Here is a 6,972-nt window from a genome sequence, read left to right on the forward strand (position 1 = left end):
AACAGAACATTGTCAAAACTGTCGAAGTCAATTATAGAAGTCAGTTTTGGTTGGGCAAAACTCATCCAAATTCAAAAATTTCTTCATTAGCAGGCTACAAAAATCTTAAGTTATCAGCACACCAAAGATCAAGTCCAAAAGTGGTGGAACGTGGATCGTGATCCATGAACCCCTAAGAAATTTTTGGACATAAACTTTTCCAGCCTGTAGCAGTGAACCATTGTGAGCAAAAGTCTCCAAAGAAACATTGTCAAAAAAGATTGAAAGAGAAACTCAAAAATCACATCAGAATTGGTTGCTAGGGCAAAGATAGAAAACAGGCATTGCCGACATAAAATTTGGGGTTTTTGAACTTTTTGGGATCCAAATTCAAAAAGGGGTGAGATTTGGCTTCTAAAGGGAGTAGAGAACCAGCTGAACAAAATTCATGAAAGAATGCTACCAAACATGGATCGCGATCCATGTACCTTTTGACATTTGGGGTTGATATTTGACAAGTACATCCCTAACAACTAGTGGAACAACTTTGCCAAAAGGGACCATGTCGAAAAATTGAAAAAAGTTGGTCAAAATAGCCAAATACGAAACTAGTCAAAAAACACAAAGCAGACATAAAAAATCACTTTTGACTAGGAAAAAGTTCTCCAACCAAAAAGAGGTGGTGGACTAGACTACTGACAGTGCAGGTAATCATCAAGTCAAATTTTATGTTCAAATGTGATGGAACATGGATCGCGATCCATGTACCTCATGAAAAAAATTTAAATTTTTTTGGCTAAGATTTGAGCAGTAGATAGCTAAGACATAGACAAACAACTTTCCTAAAAGAACCATATGCAAAAAAGTTGCAAAAAGTGGTAAAAAGAGTCAAAAACAGAACATTGTCAAAACTGCCGAAGTAGACTATAGAAGTCACTTTTGGTTGGGCAAAACTCATCCAAATTCAAAAATTTCTTCATGAGCAGGCTACAATCACCTTAAGCTATTAGCACACTAAAGATCAAGTCCAAAAGTGGTGGAAAATGGATCGCGATCCATGAATCCCTAAGAAATTTTTGGATGCAGAGACTATTGTGAGCAAAAGTCTCCAAAGAAACATTGTCAAAAAAGCTTAAAAGAGAAACTCAAAAATCACATCAAAATTGGTTGCTAGGGCAAAAATAGCAAAACAGACATTGCAGACATAAATTTGGGATTTTTCAACTTTTTGGGATCCAAATTCAAGAAGGGGTGAGATTTGGCTTCTACACGGAGTAGAGAACTAGCTGAACAAAATTCATGAAAAAATGATGCCAAACATGGATCGAGATCCATATACCTTTTGACATTTGGGGTTGATATTTGACAAGTACATCCCTGACAAGTAGTGGAACAACTTTGCCAAAAGGGACCATGTCAAAAAATTGAAAAAAGTTGGTCAAAATAGCCAAATACAGAAACTAGTCAAAAACCGCAAAGCAGACATAAAAACTCACTTTTGACTAGAAAAAAGTTCTCCAAATCCAAAAAGAGGTGGTGGAGTAGACTACTGACAGTGCAGGTAATCATCAAGTCAAATTTGGTGTTCAAATGTGATGGAACATGGATCGCGATCCATGTACCTCATGAAAATTGTTTGAAAACATTTTGGCTAAAATTTGAGCAGTAGATAGCTAATACATAGACAAACAACTTTCCCAAAAGAACCATATGCAAAAAAATTGCAGAAAGTGGTCAAAAGAGCAAAAAAACAGAACATTGTCAAAACTGTCGAAGTAGACTGTAGAAGTCAGTTTTGGTTGGGTAAAACTTCAGCACACAAAAGATCAAGTCCAAAAGTGGTGGAACATGGATCGCGATCCATGAACCCCTAAGAAATTTTTGGATAGAAACTTTTCTAATCTGTAGCAAAGACTATTGTGAGCAAAAGTCTCCAAAGAAACATTGTCAAAAAAGCTTGAAAGAGAAACTCAAAAATCACATCAAAATTGGCTGCTAGGGCAAAAATAGCAAAACAGGCATTGCAGACATAAAATTTGGGAATTTTCAACTTTTTGGGATGCAAATTCAAGAAGGGGTGAGATTTGGCTTCTACAGGGAGTAGAGAACTAGCTGAACAAAATTCATGAAAAAATGCTGCCAAACATGGATCGAGATTCATATACCTTTTGACATTTGGGGTTGATATTTCACAAGTACATCGTGACAACTAGTTGAACAACTTTGCCAAAAAGGACCATGTCAAAAAATCGAAAAAAGTTGGTCAAAATAGCCAAATACAGAAACTAGTCAAAAACCACAAAGCAGACATAAAAACTCACTTTTGACTAGAAAAAAGTTCTCCAAATCCAAAATGAGATGGTGGAGTAGACTACTGATAGTGCAGGTAATCATCAAGTCAAATTTGGTGTTCAAATGTGATGGAACATGGATCGCGATCCATGCACCTCATGAAAAACGTTTGAAATTTTTTTGGCTAAAATTTGAGCAGCAGACAACTAATACATAGACAAACAACTTTCCCAAAAGAACCATATGCAAAAAAAATTGCAAAAAGTGGTCAAAAGAGCCAAAAACAGAACATTGTCAAAACTGCCGAAGTAGACTGTAGAAGTCAGTTTTGGTTGGGCAAAACTTCAACACACTAAAGATCAAGTCCAAAAGTGGTGGAACATGGATCGCGATCCATGAACCCCTAAGAAATTTTTGGATATAAACTTTTCCAGCCTGAAGCAAAGACTATTGTGAGCAAAAGTCTCCAAAGAAACATTGTCAAAAAAGCTTGAAAGAGAAACTCAAAAATCACATCAAAATTGGCTGCTAGGGCAAAAATAGCAAAACAGGCATTGCAGACATAAATTTTGGGAATTTTCAACTTTTTGGGATCCAAATTCAAGAAGGGGTGAGATTTGGCTTCTACACGGAGTAGAGAACTAGATGAACAAAATTCATGAAAAAATGTTGTCAAACATGGATCGAGATTCATATACCTTTTGACATTTGGGGTTGATATTTCACAAGTACATCGTGACAACTAGTTGAACAACTTTGCCAAAAAGGACCATGTCAAAAAATCGAAAAAAGCTGGTCAAAATAGCCAAATACAGAAACTAGTCAAAAACCACAAAGCAGACATAAAAACTCACTTTTGACTAGAAAAAAGTTCTCCAAATCCAAAAAGAGGTGGTGGAGTAGACTACTGATAGTGCAGGTAATCATCAAGTCAAATTTGGTGTTCAAATGTGATGGAACATGGATCACGATCCATGCACCTGATGAAAAACGTTTGAAATTTTTTTGGCTAAAATTTGAGCAGCAGACAACTAATACATAGACAAACAACTTTCCCAAAAGAACCATATGCAAAAAAAATTGTAAAAAGTGGTCAAAAGAGCCAAAAACAGAACATTGTCAAAACTGCCGAAGTAGACTGTAGAAGTCAGTTTTGGTTGGGCAAAACTTCAACACACTAAAGATCAAGTCCAAAAGTGGTGGAACATGGATCGCGATCCATGAACCCCTAAGAAATTTTTGGATATAAACTTTTCCAGCCTATAGCAAAGACTATTGTGAGCAAAAGTCTCCAAAGAAACATTGTCCAAAAAGCTTGAAAGAGAAACTCAAAAATCACATCAAAATTGGCTGCTAGGGCAAAAATAGCAAAACAGGCATTGCAGACATAAATTTTGAGAATTTTCAACTTTTTGGGATCCAAATTCAAGAAGGGGTGAGATTTGGCTTCTACAGGGAGTAGAGAACTAGCTGAACAAAATTCACAAAAAAATGCTGCCAAACATGGATCGAGATCCATATATCTTTTGACATTTGGGATTGATATTTGACAAGTACATTCCTAACAACTAGTGGAACAACTTTGCCAAAAGGGACTATGTCAAAAAATTGAAAAAAGTTAGTCAAAATAGCCAAATACAGAAACTAGTCAAAAATCGCAAAGCAGACATAAAGACTCACTTTTGACTAGAAAAAAGTTCTCCAAATCCAAAAAGAGGTGGTGGAGTAGACTATTGACAGTGCAGGTAATCATCAAGTCAAATTTGGTGTTCAAATTTGATGGAACATGGATCGCGATCCATGTACCTCATGAAAAACATTTGAAAACATTTTGGCTAAAATTTGAGCAGTAGATAGCTAAGACATGGACAAACAACTTTCCCAAAAGAACCATATGCAAAAAAGTTGCAAAAAGTGGTCAAAAGAGCAAAAAACAGAACATTGTCAAAACTGCCGAAGTAGACTGTAGAAGTCAGTTTTGGTTGGGCAAAACTCATCCAAACTCAAAATTTCTTCATGAACAGGCTACAAACATCTTAAGCTATCAGCACACTAAAAATCAAGTCCAAAAGCGGTGGAACATGGATCGCGATCCATGAACCCCTGAGAAATTTTTTGACAGAAACTTTTCCAGCCTGTAGCAGAGACCATTGTGAGCAAAAGTCTCCAAAGAAACATTGTCAAAAAAGTCCAAAAAAATCATCAAAAGTGCCAAAAACAGTTCAAGATTAAAACCCTAAAACAGACCTAGGACTTGATTTTTGCTTGACCTAAAGTGATCCAAATCACATAAAAACCATATAGCAGGGATCAGTGGACCAAGGGGAAGCTGTGAGTCAAGTTTCATTACCATCTGACACATAGGTACATGGATTGCAATCCATGTTCCTCTGTTACAGACTGATACCAAACTTGCACCATAGCTAGAGCCCATCATAGGGAGTCTAGTGGTCTTTTCAAAATTGAGTTTGGATACCAAAAACCAAACCAAAAGCCAAAATTGACCTGACTTTCAATCCAGAGATCCATTTCCAAAAAGTTTGATACCATAGGACCTACTAATCATGCTAATTCTGATGGTACAAAAAAAAGGTCAATTTGGGCTCCAAACATGGATCGCGATCCATATACCCATTGTGACAACTTGACTTAAAACTTTCCAGATCATTAGTGCATACACAAGGAAACATATCCCCAAGAAAATTTGGGCCAAAAGGGAGAAATAGTTGACACACTGAAAACCATAGTGCAGACCTAGTATTGGGCATTAGGCCTATCAAAACAAGTCCAAATCGAAAAAGATTTGAGATTTAGCTTGTGGACATAGTCAAGAACAAATTCCTTAGAGATCAAGTCCAAATGTGGTTGAACATGGATCACGATCCATGTACCTCAACCTCAAAATTTGATGAAAATTGGTACAGAGCCTGCATATGACCTTGTCTACACAATCAAAATTTGGAGAAATTTTTTTGACAAAGGAACATGGATCGTAATCCATGTACTTCAGCATAGTGGGGGTTTCTGACTTGATGATCTTGTAGATATACTTGAGAACATCCCAAATCTCAAGTTTGAGCTAAAAATACCTTGTTGAGACCAACATACAAGCCAAAGTTCTTGTGTTCTGGTCCTGAAACTGTTTTGAGTACTGTTTCAAATGCAGTTCGCTAAAATTGCTCTAACTTTTGATTGACAACTCCAAATTGAGTCAAGTATAGCTAGAAAGATAGCTTGCGAGCTGAATTTTTCTAGGTTTCCTAAATCCAAACTTTTAGGGTACCCGTAACTAGTTTTCAGAAACCAAAAAGTCACAAATTCTTAACTTTTGAGAGACCTGGTCAAGGCCAAAAAGGGATAAGCTGCACTATGCCAAAGTGGGTTTATCAAGGGAACTATCTTGAGAGTTTTGAGTGAGCCTCAAACATGACAAATCATCCACCACCAGGGTTTTCTACTCCATTCAGAGACATGAAAAACGCTGCAATGTCGACAACAATGGGATTGGGAGAATACCTAGAGGAGAGGCATCCTCTAATCGGCAAACTGAATGTGAGATTCATCAAAGCCAATGAATCCATGAAGGTGCTTACAGACTATTCTCATGAGGGAATATATAGATTCACAAATGGGGATCCATATATCTTCTACAAGTGTGTAGAGCCCTATGCTAGAGAGTTGACCACCCATAAGAACCTCTATGCATTTATGTATACAGATGCCAACGGAGTGCAAGTTTTGATGGTAGATAAGTATGGACGTGAGTACACACTTGTTGATCCAATTGACCTAGAGAGGTATACATATAAGGTTACTCCAATCTCTACTTAATTTGAGTCAAAAATTATGCCAGAACACGCAATAGAGAGGATTCCATTAGGATTCTCTCCAAGAAGAGAGGAGAGAACGAGAGACGTCCTTCCATGAGACCACAAATTGGTTAGATTGGTGACTGGACCACAACGATTAAGACCGAACCACAACGATTAAGACCATATCAAGTGGCTCAATGTGTCAAGACAAAATACAATGGGTCAGCGGATCCATATGCTCATGTCTCACTCTTTAAACAAGTTTTGAGAGATGAACAGATTACGGATTTCCATACACAGTATGAGGGATTTGGGTTGACATTAAAAGGACTGGCTTTGGCGTAGTTCCAACCATTGAACAAAGATGTTTTCCCAAACATGGCACAACTCTTAGTAGATTTTGTAGAGGAGTTCTCAAAAAGGAGAATCAAATACAACACCGTGTCCCAGATCTACACTTTCAAACAAAAAAGGATGAAAAAGTGAAGGAAGCTCTGCTTCGCTTCAAACAGTACATAGACAGATGTCCTGTGAGAGAGCTACTGCAAGATTAAAGATTATCAGTTCTCTTCATTGAGGGCTTAAAAAATGAGATTCTAAAAAAGGACCTACATTTGAAAGGATGCACAACGTTTGATCAAGTCACTAGAGAAGCTCTATACTTAGTTGACAATTGTAAGGCCTACGGATAAGTGACTGAAGATACAGAAAACACGACTAGTAGTGCCTCATCTCTGAAGAGCGAATCAACAACAAAGAGAGATGTTCAAACTCCTTGGGAACCAATCATTAATCAAGTGGTTGAGGGAGTGATTAGAAGAGTTAATGAAGTCTACATACAGAACCCGATTGTATGACAACCACATTTGAGGAGATGTAATACTTGTGG

Source organism: Adiantum capillus-veneris, chromosome 26, assembly GCF_014529385.1.
Source record: "Adiantum capillus-veneris isolate H3 chromosome 26, ASM1452938v2, whole genome shotgun sequence".
Lineage (NCBI taxonomy): Eukaryota > Viridiplantae > Streptophyta > Polypodiopsida > Polypodiales > Pteridaceae > Adiantum > Adiantum capillus-veneris.